Consider the following 26,678-nt stretch of genomic DNA (forward strand, 5'->3'; position numbering starts at 1 on the left):
GATAAAATGGCATCAGAACCGTTGGTCTTTTAAAAAAAAGCTTCCTTAATTAGTTATGCATATAAAGATATCAACAGCACATAGAAGAACCTTTCAAGATGCTATGGTAGTTAGAAATATAAAAAAATTTATCTGCCATTAGCTATTTTTAACACAGCTTTGACGTGACTGTTTTTTATGCATAAAATGGGTTCTTTCATGGGGAGACCATGAATTTTTGACTGATAATTGCTCCAAGGCTAATTCATTTTTTCGTTCCAGTCCCAACATTATAACTAGTAAAATGAACAAGGCTCACAAAGAAGCCTCTTACAAAAAGAAAGCGCTGAGATGGAGTAAGTTATGAAATAATCCAAATGTTATGAGAAATGGACAAATAGATAGCAAATATCACTGTTAAGTCTTTAATTTCTCCTTTTATTTCACTCAGCCCATTTTCCCCAGTTTTTCCTCCCATTACAGGCTTTTGTCGCTGGGTGAACAGGATAGTCTGAGATGCAGATTTTGCTGGAACTCAGTACTACGGCTTAAGAATGGCAAGCTGGACATCAGTTTTTCTTTCTGCCTTAAAAATGCCTTGCTTCTCCCCATCAATCCACCTTGAAGCTCTGTCCCGAACTGGCAAAAGAAAAATCACCCAGATGAGACAGATGAGCAACAATAATAAGTGACAGGCATCCGTGTGGCTTGAAGCACTGACCATCTGATCAGGAGGCACAGAACTTCTTCACTTTCACTATATGATGGTTTTACAGCAAAAGTTATGTCTCTTTGCCTTTACAATATAATGCCAAAAGAGTTGTGTCACAGCGGTTTGGAAAAATGAAAAAAAAAATTATCCATAAATAAGACCAGTATGGTGATTTGACAAATAAGTTGTTGAGAAATTTCTGGCTTGATGAGAACAAGTGCTGATTTATTCACACAAGTCTTTTGTTCACTCTCACTGGACATGCAAACAGCTCTTAACATATCTCCACTGTTGGAAATAACAGGATTTTACAACAAGAAATAGCTCCTAAAGCTTTACTGCAGGATAAATGGCAGTAACTTTGAAAAATAAACCATTGTATGATATTGGATGACCTCATCCACCAGTCCCAACCTCAGGAGCAAGTTCTTCATCTGGCATGTACTGTACCTTGCTTTTCTGGGGAATATGTAAATATACTTTCAGTGGTGCTGTGAATGACTGCTGAAACCACCAGGGGGCATCATTTTCCTGTCTGCAGCATCAGCACGAGGGACAACGTACTGACGCTGAAGAGATTTCCCACCTTCTGGCAGTAGCAAGAACACAACTTTTTGACCTGGGAATTTCCAATATTACAGAAGTGCTTTTTAACCATATCGGAAGGGATATTTGAAATAATGCTTCTATCAAAAGAGATATCAAATTCTATTTATTCAAGAATGTTTCTATGACAAGAAATTGCCATAAGGAATGTCTTGAAAGTCCGTGGATTGAAAACAATGGTTTGCCTTCACTCCAGTCTATGTTAAAACTCCACAAGCTATGCTGCAGGCTAAGAGTTCTATATAAATGAGGGGGGGAAATCACATGGGCTGTTTTACAGAAAATTGTGTTTTGCAAACAATTTGGAAATTGTCCCCTTAGAGCTAGACCAACACGCTCTGCAGGATAAAGACACCACCTATTTCAGTTTTGAATACTGGGGAGGGTAACTATTCCTTGGAGGAATGCAATAAGAATGAAACCGCCAGCATCACGGGAGATTTGACTGCACAAGGGGAAAAGAAAGAGTAGAAGTGCAGTAGTCATAGGGGATTTGATAGTTAGGGGCATAGAGAGGCGTTTCTGTAATACCGAATGGTATGTTGCCTCCCTGGTGCCAAGGTAAAGGATATCACCGAGTGGGTGCAGGACATTCTACAAGGGAAAGGGGAACAGCCAGAAGTCGTGGTCCATATTGGAACCAATGGCATAGGTAGAAAAAGTGTCGAGTCCTTCAGGCAGAGTTTCAGGAGCTTGGAAAAAGATTAAAAAACGGGACCTCAAAAGGTAGTAATCTCAGGATTACTCCCAGTGTTACATGCTAGTGAGTTTAGAAACAGGAAGATCGTGCAGGTAAATGCTTGGCTGGAGAAGAGTGGTGGAGGAGGGAGGGGTTCTGATTCTTGGGCTATTGGGAGAGATTCTGGGGGGGGTGGGGGGTGGCAGAAAGGGGCACCTGTACAAGATGGACGGGTTGCCCCTGAACAAAGCCGGGACTAATGTTCTCACCGAGTGGTTAATTAGTACTGTTGAAGAGGGTTTAAAGTAATTTGGCAGGGGGAGGGGAACCAGAAAATAGCAGAAAGGAGCAGAAATAAATTGTATGTACGTCAATGTCCATAGTGTAACTAATAAGGTTGGTGAGCTGCAGGCACAAGTTGCTACATGGGGTTATGATGTGGTTGCATTAACAGAGACATGGTTCAAACAAGGCCAGGAATGGATTTTTACTATTCCTGCTTACCAAGTATTCAGGAATGATAGAGAAGGAAATAGAGGAAGGGGCATGGCAGTATTGAATAAGGATGATGTTACAGTTATGAACAGAATGGATTTACTAGATGGTTCTAGGACTGAATCTATTTGGCTTGAGTTGAGGAACACAAGGGGAGCTGTTACATTGCTGGGAGACATCCAAACCGTGAGGAGATAGATGAGCAAATTTATCAGCAAATTTCAAAGGCATGTAACAAAAATAGAGTAGTAATATTAGGAGATTTTAATTACCCTAATATAGACTTGGAAAAACATAGAACTAAGCATAGGGAAGGAGTCGAATTTCTGATGGGTGCACAGGAGAACTTTCTCGATCAATATGTCTCCAGTCCAACAAGGAAGGAAGCAGTGTTGGATCTGGTTCTAGGAAATGAAGTAGGGCAAGTGGAGGGTGTTACAGTAGGACATCATCTAGCTAACAGTGACCACAACATCATTCAGTTTAAAGTAATTATGGAAAAAGACCAGAAAATATTAAAGGTAAAAATGCTAAACTGGGGAAGGGCTAATTTCAGTGATTTAAGAAGGGACCGAGCACAGGTAGATTGGAAAAGGCGATTGTGGATAAAACAGTAAAACAGCAATGGAAGGCATTCAGGGAAGAGATAGTTCAGGTACAAACTTGACAAATTCCTTTGAAGGGAAAAGGTAGAGCATCCAAAGCTAATGCGCCCTGAATGACAAAGGAAATAAAAGTTAAAATGAAACAGAAAAAGGAGGCTTATGACAAATGTCAGGAGCAAGATTCAGTTAATAACCAGAAAGATTATGGAAAGTACAGGAGGGAATTGAAAAAGTTAATACGGTAGGCAAAGAGAGGTTACGAGAAAAGATTAGCAGCCAACATTAAATTGAACCCTAAAACATTTTATAAGCATATAAAGTGTAAGCAGTTTGCTAGGGAAAAAGCTGGGCCTATTAAGGACCCAAAGGGAAATCTTCGTCTAGAGACAGAGGATATAGCAAAAGTATTAAATGAATACTTTGCATCCGTCTTCACAAAGGAAGCGAATGATGTGAAGGTTATACTAAAAGAGGAGAGGGGAGTTATGGACAGGATAATAATAGATAGAGAAGACGTACTAAAAAGATTAGTATTACTGAAAGTTGGTAAGTCACCTGGTCCAGATGGAATGCATCCTAGGTTGCTGAAAGAAGCAAAGGTAGAAATAGCAGAGGCATTGGTCACAATCTTTCAATCCTCATTGGATACAGGAGTAGTGTCAGAGGACTGGAGGGTTGGTAATGTTATAGCACAATTCAAGAAAGGGGTGAGGGATAAACCAGAAAACTACAGGCCAGTCAGCCTAACATCGGTGGTGGGAAGGTATTGGAAACCATTATCAGGGAAAAAATAGACTTTCATTTGGAAAGACATGGGTTAATCAAGGAGTGCCAGCATGGATTTGTTAAAGGCAAATTGTGTCTGACTAACTTGATTGAATTCTTTGATGAGGTAACAGAAGGTTGATCAAGGTAGTGCAGTAGATGTATATATGGACTTTCGGAAGGTATTTGACAAAGTGCCACATAGGAGGCTTATTAAGAAGAAGGAAGCCCATGGAATTAAGGGGAAAGTGGCGGTATGGATACAAAATTGGCTCAGTGACAGGAAGCGAAGAGTGGTGGTGGATGGATGTTTTTCAGACTGGAAGGTGGTTTGCAGCGGTGTTCCCCAAGGGTCAATTTTGTGTCCAGGCTCGGGTGTGGGGAGAAGCATTATAAAGTTTGCAGATGATACTAAACTTGGCAAGGCAGTAGATCACGATAAGGATAGTATAGACTTCAGGGTGACATTGACAGGATGGTGAAATGGGCAGAAGCATGGCAGATAGAATTCAATGTGGAGAAGTGCGAAGTGATGCACTTTGGGAGACTAATATGTAAAGACAAATGACAAATGTAGATGAGCAGAAAAACCTTGGTGTCCATGTACACAAATTCATAAAGGTGGCTCAGCAAGTTGATAAGGTGGTTAAAAAAGCAGATGGGTTACTTGGGTTTATAAACAGAGAAACAGAAAAGGGGAACCAGTGGATGTAGTTTATTTGGATTTCCAAAAGGCATTTGATAAGGTGCCACATAAAAAGTTGTTTATCAAGATAAGGGCACATGGGGTTGGGGGTAATGTATTAGCATGGATAAAGTATTGGTTAACAGACAGAAAACAGAGTGTAGGGATAAATGGGTCATTTTCAGGTTGGCAGGCTGTAACTAGTGGGGTGCCACAAGGATCAGTGCTTGGGCATCAGCTATTTACAATCTATATTAATGATGTAGATGAAGGGACCGAGTACAATGTATCGAAGTTTGCTGATGATACAAAGCTAGGTGGAAAAGTAAGATGTGAGGAGGATGCAAAGAGCCTGCAAAGGGATATAGATAGGGTAAGTGAGTGGGCAATAAGGTGGCAGATGGAGTATAATGTGGGGAAATGTGAGCTTATTCACTTTGGTACGAAGAATAGAAAAACAGAATATTTTTTAAATGGTGAGAAACTATTAAATGTTGGCATTCAGAGAGATTTGGGTGTCCTCATGCAAGAAACACAGAAAGATTGCATGCAGGTACAGCAAGCAATTAGGAAGGCAAATGTTGGCCTTTATTGCAAGAGGGTTGGAATACAAGAGTAAGGAAGTCTTGCTACAATTGTACAGGGCTTTGGTAAGACCTCACCTGGAGTACTGCACACAGTTTTGGTCTCCTTATTTAAGGAAAGAAAGAAAGATTTGCATTTATATAGCACCTTTCATGACCTCAGAATGTCCCAAAGTGCTTTACAGCCAATGAAGTGCTTTTTGAAGTGTAGTCACTGTTTTAATGTAGGAAACGCGGCAGCCAGCTCCCACAAGCAACAATGTGATAATGACCAGAGAATCTGTTTTTAGTGATGTTGATTGAGAGATAAATATTGGCCAGGACACCGGGGATAACTCCCCTGCTCTTCTTCAAAATAGTGCCATGGGATCTTTTATGTCTGCCCGAGAGTGCAAACGGGGCCTCGGTTTAACGTCTCATCCGAAAGACGGTACCTCCAACAGTGCAGCAGGCCCTCAGCACTGCACTGGAGCGTCAGCCTAGATTGATGTGCTCAAGTCCCTGAGTGGGACTTGAACCCACAACCTTCTGACTCAGGCGAGTGTGCTACCCACTGATCCACAGCTGACACTGTAAGGATATACCTGCCTTAGATGCGGTGCAACGAAGGTTCATTAGATTGAATCCTGGGATGAGAGGGTTGTCCTATGAGGAGAGACTGAGTAGATTGGGCCTATACTCTCTGAAGTTTAGAAGAATGAGAGGTGATCTCATTGAAACATATACAATTCTGAGGGGGATTGACAGGATAAAAGCTAAGAGATTGTTTCCCTGGCTGGAAAGTCTAGAACTAGGGGGCATAGTCTCAGGATAAGGGGTCGGCCATTAAGACTGAGATGAGGAGGAATTTCTTCCCTCAAAAGGTTGGGAATCTTTGGAATTCTCTGCCCCAAAGTGTTGTGGATGTTGAGTATATTCAAAGCTGAGATAGATAGATTTTTGGATTCCAGTGGAATCAAGGGATGTGGGGGTAGGGCAGGAAAGTGGAGTTGAGGTTGAAGATCAGCCATGATCTTACTGAATGGCAGAGCAGGCTCAAGAGGCCATATGGCCTACTGCTGCTCCTAATTCTTATGTTCTTAATATAAAAGCAAAGAGATCATGTTAGAACTTTAGAAAACACTGGTTAGGCCTCAGCTGGAGTATTGTGGACAATTCTGGGTACCACTATTCAGAAAAGATACAAAGACCTTAGAAAGGGTACAGAGGAGGTTTACCAGGATGTTACCAGGGATGAGGGACTTCAGTTATAAGGAGAGAATGGAAAAGTTAAGACTGTTCTCCTTGGAACAGAGAAGACTAAACGGGGACCTAATATAAATTTTCAAGATGATGAGAGGATTTGATAGAGTAAAAAAATATTCCCTATGGCGAGTCGGTCAAAAACTAGAGGTCATAGATTCAAAACTCACTGGAAAAAGATCTAGAGGGGAGATGAGGAGAATTTTTTTTATGCAGAGAGTTGTCTGGATCTGGAACACTCTACTTGCAAAGGTGGTGGAAGCTGATTCCATAAATAATTTTTAAAGGGAGTGGGACAGGTACTTGAGGATGAGGAACTTACAGGGTTACGGACAAAAAGCGGGGATGTGGGACTAAGCACGACTGCTCTTTCAAAGAGCCAGCACAGGCACGACGGGCCGAATGGCCTCCTACTGTGCTGTAAGTTTCTATAATTCTATATTTATCAATGTCCATTTCAAGATGCAAGAGTGCAACCTATAAGATGGCGCTCTTCTAACAACTTAAAGACAAAGGAAAAGCAACTTAAAACTATCGCTATGATTCACTGTTTAAATTATACCTTGGTTGCGGTCACAATTCTCAGAAATAAACTTTAATAAGATTACGATTACATATGATCCATAATATTTCCTAAAGTTAGGATTGAGTGATATTCTAAGTGGTGTAATGGTTCAATCAGCAATAACTGCTAATCACGGGAATGGTATTTCCTGCATTTAGACAAAATAATTCACCATTAACAGTTGTTACGCAATGAATCAAAATGTGCTTTGGTCTGTGGTATTAATAGCTAACCTATTTCCATGTATTGCGCAAAAGCTTTTGATTTACTCAAACATGTCCATCTGTACTTTGTAATGAATAGGAATACAGGCTGAGAGGTCATGAGAACTGGTGACCAACTAGACAGTTATTCTCTCATGTTCAACCCCATCTCTAGTACACAGAGGCACTGTACCCCTTTCAAAACAAACACTCTCTGCTCCTCCAACCCAACCACTTCATACTGACACATTCTCCCTCTATGTCCTCAATTCAACCTGACATCTTGTCACCTGCAACACTGTTCAGGCTGACACTCCTCTTCTCCCCACCAAGTTTAAGCTGACATCATCTTCCTCTTCTTTATTAATGTTGGGATTACCCAACCAGTTAATGCTGCCATTTTTCCCTCCCCCCCCCCCGCCAGTTAATGCTGCCACACCCTGTAAGAATTCGCAATAATTTACAGTTCTGAAGATCAATTTTTTTTGATTAAAGAATCCCTGGGCGTTGTGCTTTTAAATTTCCAGGGATAAAAATGGCTGTCACCACATGGCCGAAGACAAAGGACAATGCTTTGTTTACAAAGCAATTGAATGCTAGTAGCATTTGTTTGTATATCGAGTGGATACATCTAAACTGCAGAAGAGACTTCTGTACCTTGAATGGGCAACGTTTAAGAATTGAATGGGTTTTAAATCACCCAGCACTGGATAATAGGGCTGTTGCATTCTCTTTGTTTCAGCCCAAGGAGCTCCGGAAGACACATTAACCCAGTCTAACCACTTTGAGTTAGTCAATCACAGCTTTCTCTTGTGTATTGGACCCTTTGGGCGGGGAATTTTGCACACAGCCCTTGCAAGGCAGAACGGCAGGGGCCTCACCAGGTATAAAGATAGCTGCTGAGAAGCTAGCTCTCTCTCTTACTTCGCTGGACCACAGGTGAGCAGGGTGTTCTGACTCCTCAACAAGGCAACCTAGCAGGAGTTTGGGGTGGTGATTTAAGGGAATTGCTAAGATTGTTTAAATAACATTGTAGCCATTGTATCCCTCGTTTTCGCCGTCTGCAACCCCCCTGTTATATAGTTTTAATGTAATTACTGTGTTCGTGTGGTATAGTTTATTCTTTGGCTTGTAGTTTATTTAGGTAATAAAACTTGATTTTTCTCTCATCCAAACCACTTGTTCCGTTTTAATATCATTAATTATAAGTTCCTCCACTCAGAACTGAAGGAGGGGTAGCGATTCGTAACCGCTGTTTTAAAATTGGTTTTATTGGAATTGGTCTGACTGCAGGCAAAGGCTGCAAGACCAGGAAAATTACTTTAAACCAGTTTAAAGAAGCCCCAACCCTTACACCCCACCCCCCTCAGTTAATGCTGATACATTCACCCCTCTCAGTTAATGTTGGAATGCTCCCCCGTCTCCGCCTCACTCCCCACCTCACCCTCCCTCCCTCCACCCCCCAGGTAATACTAGGATTTTTTCCACTCTCCAGCAGACGCCAGCACTCTCCTCCCCCTACCCCACATTTAATATTAACACTGCTACGACTTCTTCCCTTTTCCCTTTCCTCCTTCCCTTTCTCTTCCCTTTTCTCCTTGATGTTGCTCCTGAGCGCTGCTGCAATTGAAAGTATATCCAGCTGCTCCACATTGTAGTCGGGGATTCCTGCTCTCATAAGGATTCCCAGTCACACTATGAAGAAGCTGGATCCACTTCCATTACTGGTGGAAATGGCACTGCAGGAAGAAGGGCCTAGACTATACAGAGTTTTGGCATCTACTGCTAACACACATACTAGGCTTCCAAAAACAATGACTGTCAATGTGAAACTCAGTAGCTCACAGGTATGCACTTTGAGTTCGTATCTTTTACCCACTGCTGTACAGCCCAACATTTTACGTGCTTTCTTTACTATCTGGAAAGACTGGGCTAATGGTGTTAATGCCCTGCACTCCAATATTCTGTGATTGCTATTCTAGTCTGATACCTCCAGTATATTCCCATGGTGTACATATTCCATGTTAATTTTTCATTTATAAATCTCATCACTTTACATTTACATGTGTTGATGTCCTTCCCTTACGGTTTAGGAAATTTTCTGACTTCGTTTTTGAGTAAAATATATTCCTGAATTAAGTTCACCCTGATGTCTTTAACACTATCACGGCATTATCTCCATGAGAGGGTTGCTGAAACTGCTTGGACCTTAACCAAAGTTCTTCAAATGCATAAAGGATGATAACGGCTAAGATTCTGATATTACATTATTTACATAAAAATCAGATTTTAATTGCTCGTTTCATTTACATAAAGATCAAATTGTGTCTTTGATCAAAATATCAATTTGATTTCCTTCACTTAATTAGCATTATTGCTCCTTTGAAGTGAAAAGAGCTGTTTAATTAAATTGTGGAGACTTTCGTACTTGACTAAGACAAGCAAGCTGTTCATACCTTCCTGGATATTCTATTTGTAGCATCTGATTTCTCTTGTTAATTCTACAAGGTATGGTTGAGTTTATCAGAGGATCTCTGCATTGAGGTGGGTTGGTTTTGACACCCAGGTTTAAAAACAGGTCTTTGAAATAGTACACTCACTCTTGAAAGCTGATGTTTGAACAGAATAAGAGGGTCAATATCAAACCTTGATTGAGGGACACAGTACATACTGAGGGTTTGCAAGAGGAGGAAACAGGCTAAATTTGCTGTGCAGAAACAATCTACACAGTAAATTTACAGAGATTCTTCAACTCAATCCAAAGTTCTTATAAAGTATCCAAATGTAACACTTGTGTGGCAGTATGCATATTTCCTCATTGCTGTATGAAACCCATGTAATTTGCTGTATGGCTACTTGTTGCTTCTCATATTTAAAGAAATATATGAAGCTGGAAGTTTTCAGTAGCAGTGCAACTCTAATCAACCTCAATCCAGTTGGACACCATGGACTGCAAGATTCTAGTAAAGTCTGCCCATCTTTTAGAAACTCACAGGTGAGGTGAGGTGACCTTCACAGTTATAGATAATGCACTGACTATCAAAGAGATCAATTCCAGGTCAGAGTTTAACAGACATGCATATTATTGCGTATATCTCTGCCAAGGTGAGAATGGCACACAATGTTGTTGGGTAGCAGGTTCTTGGCCTATAAATTCTCTGGACACAATAGTCTCTTCCCCTCCAGAGTCGCCTTTGTCTGCTGTCTCTGTTGCTGTAGAGTATCAGTGACTTAAGGGAATACTTCAGTTGCATGAGACATATTGAACTCAATAATGTGGCTGTTGACTTTTAGGTTTTCCCAAGCGCAGCCATACAAGTATCAGTTTGTGTCTGCTATGCTTTTAAGCGCTTTGTATCTTGGATCCTGATCATTTTTCGCATGGTTACCATCTACCATACACGCTAATAATCAAAGTGTACAGAGAATGATGTTATAACTTAGAAAGTCAACAGTCCTTGATATAGACGTCTTTTGGTTTGGCCAGCTTTTGATTTAGCCTGCTCTCAGAAGGTTTTTGTACAGTAGCTTTCAAATGTTTCTGTACAGGAGATCCCCTGTCCTAAGTGGTGAGACACAGTGCTAGGGAAAGCAGTGCTGTTGCTGCAGCAGTTGTTTTTCTTAATGTTACAGCAACAGAAAGAACAAGCTAGGAAGTCAAAAGTCATAGAATACAAAATTCTCAAGAATCTGTTCTTGCTGCACATGGTATGCATGGCCAATTACATTGCTGACTTCCTAGGATCCTCTTGCAGATCCCCTAGAGTTCATGTATGAGATTGAAAACCTAGGCTTTTCTGACTAACCACTCTGTATAAAGCAAAAAGCAAAAAACTGCAGATGCTGGAAATCTGAAACAAAAATAGAAAATTGTGGATACACTCAGCAGATCAGTCAGTATATGTGGCGAGAACAGAGAAGTTGACATTCCCGATGTTAGCCATTCCTCAGAACTCCGCTCTGTACTGAACATGATGCCCTCTTCCAGCACCACTAATGGGCAGTGCTTAGCAGAACACTCTAAAGTAGAAACCAAACCACAGAAGTATAAAGAACGGAGGACATAAACTGTACTAAAAGAACAAAAGGTTAACTACTGACATATAAAGATATAAGTCTGATAACATCAGTTCATTCGCAGTTCTGTTCTACTCTTAAAGAACTTATTTATTCTATTCTTCCACTGGCTTTGTGTGTTCATAGATGCTCTCGTCACAGTGCTATGAAATAGTTGAGTAGATGAAGAAAGGCTATTTATTCTTTAGTTAGTACACCAAACAATCCTCTGATGTATCTTTTTTCCAAACTTAATTTTTGTGGTTTACAGTTTCTCGGGTCTCTGTTGTGTAGCGGGCAGTGCTAGTAAACAAGGGCTGTTGAGTATATCATTTCATTGTAGTGTAATTAGTGGTATTTGATTTAATTTAATTTGAATTAATTAAAGGGTAAGTCATGGCAGCACAGCTCGGCCCCATGGCATGCTCCTCCTGCACTATGTGGGAAATCAGGGACACTTCTGGTGTCCCTGATGACCATGTGTGCAGGAAGTGTATCCAGCTGCAGCTACTGGCAGTCTGCATTGTGGCCCTGGAGCGGCGAAAGTACACATACTGGAGCATTCGCGATGCTGAGGACGTCGTGGATAGCACGTTTAGGGAGTTGGTCACCCCGCAGGTAAAGGCTGCACAGGCAGGAAGAGAATGGGTGACTGCCAGGCAGAGGAGTAGGTGCAGGCAGGTAGTGCAGGGGTCCCTTGTTGCCACCCCCCTCTCAAACAGATACCGCTTTGGAGGGAGATGGCTTATCGGGGGAAGGCAGCAGTAGCCAACTTCCTGGCACCATGGGTGGTTCTGCTGCACAGCACAGGAGGAAAAAGAGCGGGAGAACTATAGTGATAGGGGATTCTATTGTAAGGGGAATAGATAGGCGTTTCTGTGGCCGCAAATGAGACTCCAGGATGGTATGTTGCCTCCCTGGTGAAAGGGTCAAGGATGTCTCAGAGCGGCTGAAGGGCATTCTGGATGGGGAGGGTGAACATCCAGCTGTCGTGGTGCATATAGGTATCAACGATATAGGTTAAAAAACAGGATGAGGTACAAAAAGCTGAATATAGGGAGTTAGGAGGTAAATTTAAAAAATAGGACCTCAAAGGTAGTAATCTCAGGATTGCTACCAGTGCCATATGCTAGTCAGAGTAGAAATAGAAGGATATTTCAGATGAATACATGACTAGAGGAATGGTGCAAGGGGGAGGGATTCAAATTCCTGGGACATTGGAACCGGTTCTGGGGGAAGTGGGACCAGTACAAACTGGACGGTTTGCACCTGGGCAGGACCAGGACCGATGTCCTGGGGGAGTGTTTGCTAGTGCTGTTGGGGAGGGTTTAAACTGAAATGGCAGGGGGTTGGGAACCTGTGCAGGGAGACAGAGGAAAGGGAAGCAAGGATAGAAGCAAAAGACAGGAAGGAGAAAAGCAAAAGTGGAAGGCAGAGAAATCAAGTGTGTAAATCAAATAGGGCCACAGTAAATAATAATTCTAAAAGGACTAAGAGTGTTAAAAAAACAAGCCTGAAGGCTTTGTGTCTTAATGCAAGGAGCATTTGAAATAAGGTGGATGAATTAGCTGCGCAAATAGATGTAAACGGATATGATATAATTGGGATTACGTAGACATGGCTCCAGGGTGACCAAGGCTGGGAATTCAACATCCAGGGGTATTCAATATTCAGGAAGGACAGGCAAAAGGGAAAAGGAGGTGGGGTAGCATTGCTGGGTAAAGAGGAGATTAACACAAGAGTAAGGAAGGATATTAGCTCTGATGATGTGGAATCTGTATGGGTAGAGCTGAGAAATACCAAGGGGCAGAAAACGTTAGTGGGAGTTGTATACAGACCCCCAAACAGTAATGCTGAGGTTGGGGATGGCATTAAACAGGAAATTAGAGATGCGAGCAATAAGGGTACAGCAGTTATCATGGGTGACTTTAATCTACATATAGGTTGGGCTAACCAAATTAGTAATAATACTGTGGAGGAGGAATTCCTAGAGTGTATACGGGATGGTTTCCTGGACCAATATGTCGAAGAACCAACTAGCGATCAGGCCATCTTAGACTGGGTATTATGTAATGAGAAAGGATTGATTAGCAATCTTGTAGTGCGAGGCCCCTTGGGGAGGAGCGATCATAATATGATAGAATTCTTCATTAAGATGGAGAGTGAAGTAGTTGACTCAGAGACTAGGGTCCTGAATTTAAATAAAGGAAACTACGATGGTATGAAGCGCGAGTTGGCTAGGATGAATTGGGGAACATTACTTAAAGTGTTGACGGTGGATAGGCAATGGCAAACATTTAAAGATCGCATGGATGCACTACAGAATTTGTTCATCCCTGTCTGGCATAAAAATAAAACAAAAAAGGTGGCGCAACCGTGGCTACCAAGGGAAATTAGGGATAGCATAAGATCCAAGGAGAGGACATATAAATTGGCCAGAAAAAGCAGCAAACCTGAGGATTGGGAGCAGTTTAGGATTCAGCAAGGGAGGACAAAAGGATTAATTAAGAGGGGGAAAATAGAGTAGGAGAATAAGCTTGCAGGGAACATAAAAATTGACTGTAAAAGCTTCTATAGATATGTGAAAAGAAAAAGATTGGTGAAGTCAAGCGTAGGTCCCTTGCAGTCAGAATCAGGGGAATTTATAATGGGGAACAAAGAAATGGCTGACCAATTAAATACATACTTTGGTTCTGTCTTCACAAAGGAGGACACAAATAACCTCCCAGAGATGTCGAGGAACATAGGGTCTAATGAGAGGGAGGAAATGAATGAAATCATTATTTGTAGGGAAATGGTGTTAGGGAAATTGATGGGATTGGAGGCCGATAAATCCCCAGGGCCTGATAATCTACATCCTAGGGTACTTAAGGAAGTGGCCCTAGAAATAGTAGATGTATTGCTGGTCATCTTCCAAAATTCTATAGATTCTGGCACAGTTCCCATGGATTGGAGGGTAGCTTATGTAACCCCACTATTTAAAAAAGGTGGTAGAGAGAAAATGGGGAATTATAGACCGGTAAACCTGACATCGGTAGTGGGAAAAATGCTAGAGTCCATTATAAAAGATGTAATAGCAGAGCACTTGGAAAACAGTGACAGGATCGGACAAAGTAAACATGGATTTACAAAAGGTAAATCATGCTTGACTAATCTACTGGAATTTTTTGAGGATGTAACTGGTAGAATAGATAAGGGAGAACCAGTGGAAGTGGTGTATTTGGACTTTCAGAAGGCTTTCGATAAGGTCCCGCATAAGAGATTAGCATGTAAAGTTAAAGCACATGGGGTTGGGGATAAGGTACTGACTTGGATAGATAACTGGTTGGCAGACAGGAAGCAAAGAGTTGGAATAAACGGTTCTTTTTCCGAGTGGCAGGCAGTGACTAGTGGGGTACCGCAGGGATCAGTGCTAGGACCCCAGCTATTTACAATATATATTAATGATCTAGACGAGGGAACTAGATGTAATATCTCCAAGTTTGCAGACGACACAAAGCTGGGTGGGTATGTGTGCTGTGAGGAGGATGCAGAGAAACTCCAGTACGATCTGGACGGGTTGGGTGATGGGCATATGCAGTATCATGTGGATAAATGTGAGGTTATCCACTTTGGTGGCAAAAACAGGAAGGCAGATTATTATCTGAACAGCAATAGATTGGGAAAAGGGGAAGTGCAACGAGACCTGGGTGTCCTTGTGCACCAGTCGCTGAAGGTAAGCATGCAGGTGCAGCAGGCGGTTAAGAAGGCAAATGGTATGTTGGCCTTCATAGCTAGAGGATTCGAGTACAGGAGCAAGGACGTCTTGCTGCAGTTGTACAGGGCCTTGATGGGACCACACCTTGAGTATTGTGTGCAGTTGTGATCACCTTATCTGAGGAAGGATGTTCTTGCCATAGAGGGAGTGCAACGAAGATTCACCAGACTGATACCTGGGATGGCAGGAATGACATATGAGGAGAGATTGGGTCGATTGGGCTTATATTCGCTGGAGTTTAGAAGAATGAGATTGGATCTCATTGAAACTTAGAAAATTCTAACAGGACTAGACAGACTAGATGCAGGAAGGATGTCCCCGATGGCAGGGGAGTCCAGAACCAGGGGTAACAGTCTAAGGATAAGGGGTAAGCAATTTAGGACAGAGATGAGGAGGAATTTCTTCACCCAGAGAGTGGTGAACCTGTAGAATTCTCTCCCACAAAAGGCAGTTGAGGCCAATTCATTAAATATATTCAAGAAGGAGTTAATATATTTCTTAAGGCTAAAGGGATCAAGGGATATGGGGACAGGGTACTGAATTTGGATGATCCCCCATGATGTCATTAAATGGTGGAGCAGGCTTGAGGGGCCAAATGGCCTACTCCTGCTCCTAGCTTCTATGTTTCTATGTTTCTAATGCCCAATGTACCATTTGCAATATGAACTAAAAACAGGTGACTACCTGGCCTAGGCAAGCACTTCAAATTGGCACAGTTGTGCTCTTCGATATTCAGGGCTATGGTGTTATAACCCTGTGACTCGTGCTCCTGTCTACTGTGGTTCCATTCCAGGAGCACAGTCTCACTGAATTTCCTATGCTAGGGATCCAAATTCAAATCTTAGCCATTTACAATGGGTAAGATTCGATAATCCATAAGATCACCAGAGAAAATAACAGACAAAAGGAATCAAAAGTGCGGCTATATGTCTGCATTAAAGGCATCTTTTCTCAGCTAAGGGATGAGCAATAAATGCTGGCCTTGCCTGCAACACCCACAATGCAGGAGTAAATTTTTAAAAAGCTAAGGCAACATGGCATTTAACAGTGAACATGAAAAACTCCAGGATGTAGATTATGTCACCATGAAGGTCAGATGGCAGCAGAAATGGAGATATTGTGGCGGAGCCACTAAGGGACTCAGACCAACTGTATATAATTCCCTTTAACAATATGTTAGCTACAGCCTGAGTCTGTATCTTTGTTTTTACTGTTTGCATGTACAGAGCGCGGTGCCTGTATACGTAGTTCTCTTGCATTTTGTTGTTAAACTCTGTTAGTTTTTCATTAAACATTGTTTGTTTGATCGCCTGAGTCGACCTCAGTCTCTTGATAGGAACTAGACATTCCTACAATATTAACAAATAGAAAGTTTTAAGATAACCACACATAGATGTTTCCCTCCACTTTGGTGGTATCAGTGACATGGTGTGTAAGTGCACTGTGCTCTAATGCTGTTGGCTGCTCTCCACAGGGAAAGGAATTATGGAGTTAGTTCTGGCAAACAGGGTATCTATCATCTACTTTATGCAATGGTGCACGGCTGCTTGTGAAGCTTGGTATGTATCTCCTGCATTTCTTGGAAGGAACCAGCTGTATAGAAGTTCAAGGCAGTTGTCACCTTGACAGCTAGTGAGAGAGATGTCCCTGTCCTGAAACGTGTCTAAAGATCTGTCTTGGGGAAACAGCCTATTTCTGTCTCCCAGTGAATTATAGGTGGTGAAGGCAGATCTCCTCAGACATCTCAAAGTAGGTGCACATTGAGCTGTAGACATGACATGGGCGGTTGCGTAAAGCAGGTACTGTAAGACCATCTCATAGAAACATAGAAGATAGGAGCAGGAGTAGGCCATTCGGCCCCTCGAGCCTGCTCCGCCATTTAATGAGATCATGGCTGATCATCCAAATTCAGTACCCTGTCCCTGCTTTCTCCCCATATCCCTTGACCCCTTTAGCTTTAAGAAATATATCTAACTCCTTCTTGAATATATTTAATGAATTGGCCTCCACTGCCTTCTGTGGTAGAGAATTCCACAGGTTCACCACTCTCTGGGTGAAGAAATTCCTCCTCATCTCAGTCCTAAATGGCTTACCCCTTATCCTTAGACTGTGACCCCTGGTCTGGACTCCCCCGCCATCGGGAACATCCTTCCTGCATTTATTCTGTCTAGCCCTGTTAGAATTTTGTAAGTTTCAATGAGATCCCCTCTCATTCTTCTGAATCTCAGGTGTAAACATGCCTTTCTGTCATAACTCTTCAGATTCTCCTCTTCCTTCTCCATAACTCTAAAATAGAGAGGTGTACCCAGAAGGATGCCCATCCTTAGAAATGTACCTGACAACTAAATCTGCAGCTAGCAACAATTCACAGATACAATATAGGGAGTTGAGATTAATGCCAAATATTATACCACAGAAAAATCAACAGCAAATGTGCAGGTCTTCGGGGAAAAGGCGGGGGAGTGGGACTCGCTGAAGTGCTCTTGCACAGAGCTGGCACGGGCTCGACGGGCCGAATGGCCTTCTTCCGTGCTGTAACCATTCTATGATTCTATGATTCTAGTTCAACTCAGGTGATTTGGCAAAATGATGACTTGTCATTATCTTTGTTTCTGGATGCTTCAAAAATACTTAAGTTTACAATGGCAGTCACTGGCTTTTCAATAAGCAGAAGGTATACTTGCAGATAAGCTGAAAGGTTCCTTGCTATTATAAGTTATCTCTAACTAATTGGAAAATATGATATTGCTTAAAAAGGGACAAAGCCCCTCAGATGTTTGATAGCCAGTCCACTTCTCTTGGGCTATTTTTAAGCTGTGATGTCATGTGGAGAACAGAAAGTTCCTGTTGCAAGAATTATTCTCAGTGGACAGAAAGTTGTGTCACAAATGTTAAATCACTATCTCCATTCTATTACAAGGGGCTTTTAGTATTGGTTAAGCATTGTGAATGATGTACACCTAAGCCTACATCAGCTTTGCTGTTTTTAAAATTACTAATTGATCTCCCAAGGTATTGCATACAAGGAGTCATGACAACGTGTAGTCTTCAAGTGATGAGGCGTTAGAGGTCAGGGGGACAATTTGACCTCGATGAAAGACGAGGGAAAGGGTAGGAGGCACATGGAAGGGAGTAGTGAGGAAGAAGAGGGAGGATGAGGTGAAGGAGATGGGGGGAAGGGGAGAGGAAGCTGTCCTATTTAACTGCCCAGTGCTGGAGGGAGTGGCCCTTTCTACTGCTGTGTGTGTAGGGGAATTCTATACTAGATGTCGTTATGCTGTTGAGTGGGAAGAGGGATGGGAGCTGTTGAAATATGTCAGGTGCTATCTTATTGCTCAGTGGAGTGTGGAGGCTCTGCCTGGTCCATTTTCTTGGTAGGAGGGGTAGCTGAGTGGGAGGAGGAGGACTTGAGCTTTAGCAGGTCAAGATCACTGTGTGTGGGGAGGGAGGAAGGTCCTTTATTTAACAAAGTCTAAAGAATTCACTTGCAAGATAGCTGCCTGAGGACTTTGAGAGGCAAGGAATTGTTCTGCATTGCCCGCTAGCAGAGACATCTGGTGGATAGAACATAGAACTACAGGGTAACGGGGGAGGAGCGAATGTCACATTAATGGGAAAACCCTATTAAAATGGAGATTAAAAATCATTTTATAAAAATCATTTTTATATAATGTTTCTCTTCTGTTTCTTTATTTCTGTTTGCTTCAAAATCAACCAGTGGAATCATGGCACAGAGCTCGAGAGGCACACATGATCTAGCTCAGAATGTAAAGCCTACCTACCATAATCAAACTATTCACATACGAACCGGGGTCAAGCAAGGCTGTGTCATCGCACCAACGCTCTTCTCGATCTTCCTTGCTGCAATGCTCCATCTCACCCTCAGTAAGCTCCCCACTGGAGTGGAGCTCATTTACAGAACAAACGGGAAACTGTTCAACCTCCATCGCCTCCAGTCCAGATCCAAGGTCATCCCATCCTCTGTCGTCGAATTACATTGTGCAGACGACGCTTGCGTCTGCGCTCACTCGGAGGTCGAACTCCAAACCATCGTCAGCACCTTCACCGAAGCGTACGAGAGCATGGGCCTTACACTAAACATCCGTAAGACAAAGGTCCTCTACCAACCTGCCCCCACCACACAGTATTGCCCACGATTATCAAAATCCACGACAAGGCCTTGGAAACATGGACCACTTTCCATACCTCGGGAGCCTACTGTCAACAAGGGCACACATCAATGACGAAGTCCAACACTGCCTTCAGTGTGCCAGTGCAGCTTTCGGTCGCCTGAGGAAGAGAGTGTTTGAAGACCAGGACCTCAAAGCCGACACTAAGCTCATGGTCTACAGAGCAGCAGCAATACCCGCCCTGCTGTATATCTCAGAGACATGGACCATGTACAGCAGGCACCTCAAAGCACTGGAGAGGTACCACCAACGATGCCTCCACAAGATCCTGCAAATCCATTGGCAGGATAGGCGCACCAACGTCAGTGTTCTTGCTCAGGCCTACATCCCCAGCATCGAAGCTTTAACCACGCTCGATCAGCTCCGATGGACGGGTCACATTGTCTGCATGTCCGATACGAGACTCCCAAAACAAGCGCTTTACTCGGAGCTCCGGCACGGCAAGAGAGCCCCAGGTGGGCAAAGGAAACGCTTCAAGGACACCCTCAAAGCCTCCTTGAAAAAGTGTAACATCCCCACCGACACCAGGGAATCCCTGGCCCAAGACCGCACGAAGAGGAGGAGAAGCATCCGGGAAGGCACCAAACAGCTCAAGTCTCTTCGCCGGGAGCAAGCGGAAGCCAAGCGCAGGCAGCGCAAGGAGCGCACATCAACCCAAGCACCCCATCCACCCACCCCTTCAACCACCGTCTGCCCCACCTGTGACAGAGACTGTAGATCCCGCATTGGACTCATCAGTCACCTGAGAACTCATTTGTAATGTGGAAGCAAGTCATCCTCGGTTCCGAGGGACTGCCTAAGAAGAGGATAAACAGTTCAAATCACCTCACTGATGTCATACTAGCAGTTACTAAAAGTAAAGCCAGGAAGATTGTCAGGTGAATGAAAGGGCACCAAGTGAACAAACTACTAAGTGACAAATCAATATTTAGATCTGTCCTTGGCCCCCTTCTATTTCTCATCTACATGCTGCCCCTCAGTGACGTCATCTGAAAACACAACTGTAAGAATGTAGATATGTTTTTACAAGTGTGAGTCGTGGCTCAATTGGTAGCACGCTTGCCTCTGAGTCAGAAGGTTCTGGGCTCAAGTCCCACTCCAGAGCACCAAATCTAGGCTGACACTCCAGTGCAGTGCTGAGGGAGTGCTGCACAGTTGGAGGTGCCGTCTTTCGGATGAGACGTTAAACCGAGGCCCCATCTGCTCTCTCGGGTGGATGTAAAAGATCCCATGGCACTATCTCGAGGAAGAGCAGGGAGTTATCCCTAGTGACCTGGCCAATATTTATCCCTCAATCAACATAACAAAAAACAGATTATCTGGTCATTATCACACTGCTGTTTGTGGGAGCTTGCTGTGCGCAAATTGGATGCCACGTTTCCTACATTATAACAGTGACGACACTTCAAAAAAAAAGTACTTCATTGGCTGTAAAGTGCTTTGAGACGTCCGGTGGTCGTGAAAGGCGCTACAGAAATGCAAGTCTTTCTTTCTTATTATTCCAAGACAGAATTGGTTTAAATTGTGTGCTCGCAAGTTTTATCATTTGATAACAATGACGCTGATAATATTGGAGAAGATGAATTTCAGGGCCGAGCAACGTGGCAGCCAACTTACGCACAGCAAGCTCCCACAAACAGCAATGTGAGATTGAGCAGATAATCTGTTTTTGTTATGTAGATTGAGGGATAAATACTGGCCAGGACACTGGGGATAACTCCCCTGCTCTACTTTGAAATAGTGCCATGGGATCTTTTACATCCACCCGAGAGAGCAGACGGGGCCTCGGTTTAACTTCTCAACTGAAAGATGGTAGTAGAAGGAATAAATTTGTTCATCTCAAATATTTGAATGGTGGAACAGTTAGGAGAATATGTCAACCAATATCCTGCATGGCATGATGACAACTCCTAAAGATTGAAGATCTTGTGGGACAAACCGATTCTCTGGATGAGATACTGGGGCTCCATAAAAAGGACAAGACTGAGACCGCTGTGGCCAAAGTCCTGTCCGACAGAATTAAATATTTAACGAAAGAGGTAAAGGGAAAAGAAAATAAGAAATTGATGCAGCAACAGTTGGAAATGGAGGCACAGGAGTAGGAAATCCAGCAATTTAAAGATAAGTTTGTTGACCAACAAGAAGCAGTTAAAGTTTCTGTAGAAAGGGATCTTCTCAAAACTGAGAGTGAAAAGGGGAAATGTGAGAGGTATAAACATAGTCTGGGAATTGCAGGATTGAGACCAGCAGTTGTAATGATTCAGCAACCAAGAAATTAACTGGGACTTTCGCCGAGTTCCTCAGTGCTCAGTTCCTCATGTACTCTATGCCGTTACACCCCTTCCTCTGTCCAGCAGAGAAGGCGGCAAGAAATTGCGCAGGAGGCCGAGATGTTTGTATTAGCCCTTTCACAGCACACAAAGGCTGTAAAGCAGTTATATCAAAATTCCTTTGTTAGATACGTGAAGAATAAGAAAAGATTTAGGAAGAGAAAATCAAAACCCCACAGAAAACCTCAGAGATTAAACTTGTTCTGAGCAAAAAAAGGATAGAAGTAAAAGGCTCACAAATGTTCTTTTGTTTTTCATGTACTGTTGCTGCAGCTGTCTCAGAACTAAAAGCAGTTTAACCCTCTCGTCCCTAGGGTGATATTAGGAGCAATAAGCATTTTAATCATTGTCTTTTCTATGAGCATATACTGTCTTAAGTGTGTTCATTGTTTTCTTTATATCTGTGTATACAAATATATGTTATTTTTGAGATATTGAGTCATTCTGTTTTTGGGTCTGAAACCTGAGCTTGCAGACTGAGTGTCTGACCAAATTATCAAATATTGAACACTGCTTTTCTATGAGTAGGAATTTTAGAAAACTGGTTATCTAAATTAAAACACAGGTTTTTTTTAAAGTTTTTATCTCAGCGGGGAAGTGTAAAAAAAGGATATTACTGCAGTAAAAATGAGGGAATAGGTTACTTTTACTGTAGAAATTGCAAGAGATAAGACATTAAAGGCTTGTACAACAAAGACTATAATTCGGGAAGAGTAAAGATAGGAAGCAAAGGAACATAGGAACAACAAAGACTATAATTCGGGAAGAGTAAAGATAGGAAGCAAAGGAACATAGGAACAGGAGGAGACCATTCAGCCCCTCAAGCCTGTTCTGCCATTCAATGAGATCATGGCTGATCTGTACCCTAACTCCATCTACCCACCCTGGCTCCATATCCCGCAACACCCTTGGCTAGCAAAAATCTATCGCTCTCAGATTTAAAATGCTCAATTGAGCTAGCATCTATTGCTTATTGCGGAAGGAATTCCACACTTCTACCACCCTTAAGAATTCCCCAAGTTCTGTCCTGAATGGGCTGTCTCTGATTTTATGGTTATGTCCCCTTGTCCTAGACTGCCCCACCAGCAGAAAAGGTTTCTCCCTATCTACCCTATCAATTCCTTTCAAAGTCCTAAAAACCCCAATCAAATCACCCCGTAACCATCTATATTACAGGGATTACAAGCCTAATTTATGTAATCTCTCCTCAATCTAACCCTTGGAGCTGTGGTAACATTCTCGTGAATCTGCGCTGCACTCCTTCCAAGGCCAATATATCCTATCTGAGGTGCAGTGCCCAGAGCTGTACACATTTCTCCAGATGTGGTCTAACTAGTGCTTTGTATGGCTGTAGAAAAACTTCCTCTCCATTTTATTCAAGCCCTCTAGTAATACAATACATACACTCTCCACCCCACCCAAAACCAGGGCCCAAAATTTGTGATCGGAGGCTTCCCGCGGGCGGATGCCTCCGACCTTTAAAAAATCTACAAATTTACCTGGTGGCCCGGGAGGTGTGGATCCCGGGCCTCTCCGGGTACGCGCGGACAGAGGCCCACGAATCCCAGGGGTGCATGCGGTTCGTATGCGTCCCTGGGATCATCTGGGCCGGCCCAACCAATGAAAGAAGGGAATCCCCATTCATACTTATGGGAGTTCCGTACGTACGGATACTCCATAAGTATGAATGGGGATTACTTAGAAAATACACAGCACATGAAATAAATATTTTAAAAATTACATATTTAAAGTTAATTAAAATGCCATTTAATTAAATATTTTTAATTTAATTTTTGGGGAAAAAAAATGTTTTAATGGCTAAAAATAAGCTTACCTTATTGGACACGGTTTTTAATGTATAAATGAGTGATAAAATTTAATTTTTCTATTTTTTAATACTCTTATGCTGGTACATGTAGGTTGCTTTTACCAGGCGTAAGAATTCCACGGCCTTTCAGTGGGCGGAAGTTGGACAAATAGCGCAACTCTCCACCCGCAGAGGCCCTTCTCCCGGGGATGCGAAGGATCTATCAAGAGGATTCTTGACAGAACGCAAGTTCCGTGTTTTAGCGCATGCGCTTCACACACACCTCGTATACACCCGTAGGGGTCGCAAAATACAGCCCCATGTCTCCTGTATTATAGATGAAGCTAGACAAAGCCTTGTACAAGGGAAGGATTGTACTTCTAGGTTCATATTTAATTGTTCTAGATATACATTCTAAAATACTTCAGCAAGAAGCTAATGGCACTGGGTATGGACCTTCAATAATTCACAATCTATAATTCTAGGTACTTCTCCCACTCAGCAGCCTTGAGTATGCATAATATATACATGCTTGGAATTGGCCCTGACCACATGCATCAAAGTGCACTTGTTTATATTGAAAGGCCAGACTTGGGTCCATTCCTTCATTGCAGCTCAATCCAACTGCAAATTATTTTTTCTTGCAAGGCCCTAACTCCCACACATATCTTCATTCACTGTTGGTAGTGCTATCTTTCCATGAGATGTTAAATCGAGACCCTGTCTGCCCTTTCAGGTGCACGTAAAAGATCCCATGGCACTATTTTGAAGAGCAGGGGTGTTCTCCCCGGTATCCTGGCCAATATTTATCCCTCAACGAACAGCACTGAAACAAATTATCTGTTCATTATCACATTGCAGTTTGTGGGAGCTTGCTGTGCACAAATTGGATGCCGTGTTTCCTACATTACAACAGTGACTACACTTCAAAAGTTCTTCATTGGCTGTAAAGCACTTTGAGACGTCCTGAGGTTGTGAAAGGTGCTATTCTTTCATTTTATATCATCCACATCATTCCCTTGATGCCTTCACCTAACAAATGATATGACCATCTGTGTAATGTACAACATTTTGATGTGTGCACCAGGTTTATTGTATTACAGAAAATGTAATATCAATACAGGATTTAGTTCTTGACAAAGATTTTTTGACAATTTCAGGATAATCACTATTTGGAAGTCTGATCTACACAGCAACTTCAAACAAGACAAAAATGTTTTTTAAAAATGTAGTACATCAAAATAGTTTGATCATATTGCTATGCAGAAATTGCTATTGGTATCAACAATTAATGGCTGAGAAATTTGGGTGTGCAGCACCCGTTTTTCACTAAACGGGCTCCTAAGCCTCCAATGAGCCAGAAGTGCGCCACCCACCATATTATAATAGGCCAAACAATCGGCCTGCAGTCCAAAAAAGGATGCACCCAAATTTCTAGGCCAAAGCTGCACTTAAAAGCATTCTTGAGGGCAAAGGAAGGGTTGTCACAAGGATCCTGATCATGTGCATTGACTAGTGGGTAAATCGAGATTGTCTCTGCTGATGTTCGTAGCCATGGCTTACAGTTGCACTGATGAAGTTTGGAAGATTTATACTAGTTAAATGGCTCATGAAATGTTTGAAAAGAGTGCAAGGAAAATTATTGGAGAACCATCAGGATTGGTTGCTATTTGCCCATTGCTGCTCATGGATTTGTGTGTTTTAGTTCATTGGTTAGACATTCTTAATGACCGACTACATATAGGTTGCTCTTGCATTTATTGGGAAAGGGGGATTTTTGGCTCTCTAATGATGATACCAGAACTAGGATTACTGCAGAAATACAATTCTCTTAGAAATGCCAATCATGCAACATGCATTTCTGCAGACATATGCGTCACACAATCCAACATTCTAACTATAACAACTTCCAAATTCAAAGAACAAAACAAAATGTTGCCACAACAAAAAAGTATAACCATTTCAGTAGATAGTCATGAATGGTGGTGGACCATTAAACAACTAACGGGAGGAGGAGGCTCCATGAATATCTCCATTCTCAATGATGGTGGAGCCCAGCACGTGAGTGCAAAAGACAAGGCTGAAGTGCTGAGTGGATGATCTATATCGGCCTACTCCGGAAGTCCCCATGATCACAGAAGCCTGTCTTCAGCCAATTCGATTCACTCCACGTGATATCAAGAAACGGCTGAGCGCACTGGATACAGCAAAGGCTATGGGCCCCGGCTGTCGTGCTGAAAACTTGTGCTCCAGAACTAGCCGCGCCTCTAGCCAAGCTGTTCCAGCTACAACACGGGCATCTACCAGATAATGTGGAAAACTGCCCAGGTATGTCCTGTCCACAAAAAGCTGGACAAATCTAATCCGGCCAATTACCGCCCCATCAGTCTACTCTCAAACATCAGCAAAGTGATGGAAGGTGTCATCCACAGTGCTATCAAGCGGCACTTACTCACCAATAACCTGCTCATTGATGCCCAATTTGGGTTCCGCCAAGACCACTTGGCTCTAGACCTCATTACAGCCTTGGTCCAAACATGGACAAAGGAGCTGAATTCCAGGGGTGTGGTGAGAGTGACTGCCCTTGACATCAAGGCAGCATTTGACCGAGTGTGGCATCAAGGAGCCCTGGTAAAACTGAAGTCAACGGGAATCTGGGGGAAAACTCTCCACTGGCTGGAGTCATACCTAGCAGAAAGGAAGATGGTTCTGGTGGTTAAAGGTCAATCAGCACAGCCCCAGGACATCGCTACAGGAGTTCCTCAGGGCAGTGTCCTAGGCCCAACCATCTTCAGCTGCTTCATCAATGACCTTCCCTCTAACATAAGGTCAGAAATGAGGAATTTCGCTGATGACTGCACAGTGTTCAGCACCATGCACAACCCCTCAGTCCATGCCCGCATGCAACAAGACCTGGACGACATTCAGGCTTGGGCTGATAGGTGGCAGGTAACATTCGCACCACAGAAGTGCCAAGCAATGACTATCTCCAACAAGCGAGATTCTAACCACCTCCCCTTGACATTCAACAGCATTACCATCACCGAATCCCCCTCCATCAACATCCTGGGGGGTCACCATTGACCAGAAACTTAACTGGACTAGCCACATAAATACTGTGGCAACAAGAGCAGGTCAGAGGCTGGGTATTCTGTGGCGAGTGTCTCACCTCCTGTCTCCCCTAAGCCTTTCCACCATCTACAAGGCACAAGTAAGGAGTGTGATGAAATACTCTCCATTTGCCTGGATGAATGCAGCTCCAAAAACACTCAAGAAGCTTGACACCATCCAGGACAAAGCAGCCCGCTTGTTTGGCACCCCATCCACCACCTTAAATATTCACTCCACCGGCGTACTGTGGCTGCAGTGTGTACCATCTACAAGATGCACTGCAGCAACTCGCCAAGGCTTCTTCGGC

At 42.9% G+C, this 26,678-nt stretch overlaps 1 protein-coding gene across 6 annotated transcripts in view; it reads right to left on the bottom strand.

Annotated features, from left to right (window-relative positions):
- LOC147110997 (microphthalmia-associated transcription factor-like) overlaps positions 1–26,678 on the bottom strand; it is a 439,553-nt gene that overhangs the window by 44,397 nt on the left and 368,478 nt on the right. The window lies entirely within an intron of this gene.

Source organism: Somniosus microcephalus, chromosome 11, assembly GCF_052327205.1.
Source record: "Somniosus microcephalus isolate GS21.2 chromosome 11, FLI_Smic_1.0, whole genome shotgun sequence".
NCBI lineage: Eukaryota > Metazoa > Chordata > Chondrichthyes > Squaliformes > Somniosidae > Somniosus > Somniosus microcephalus.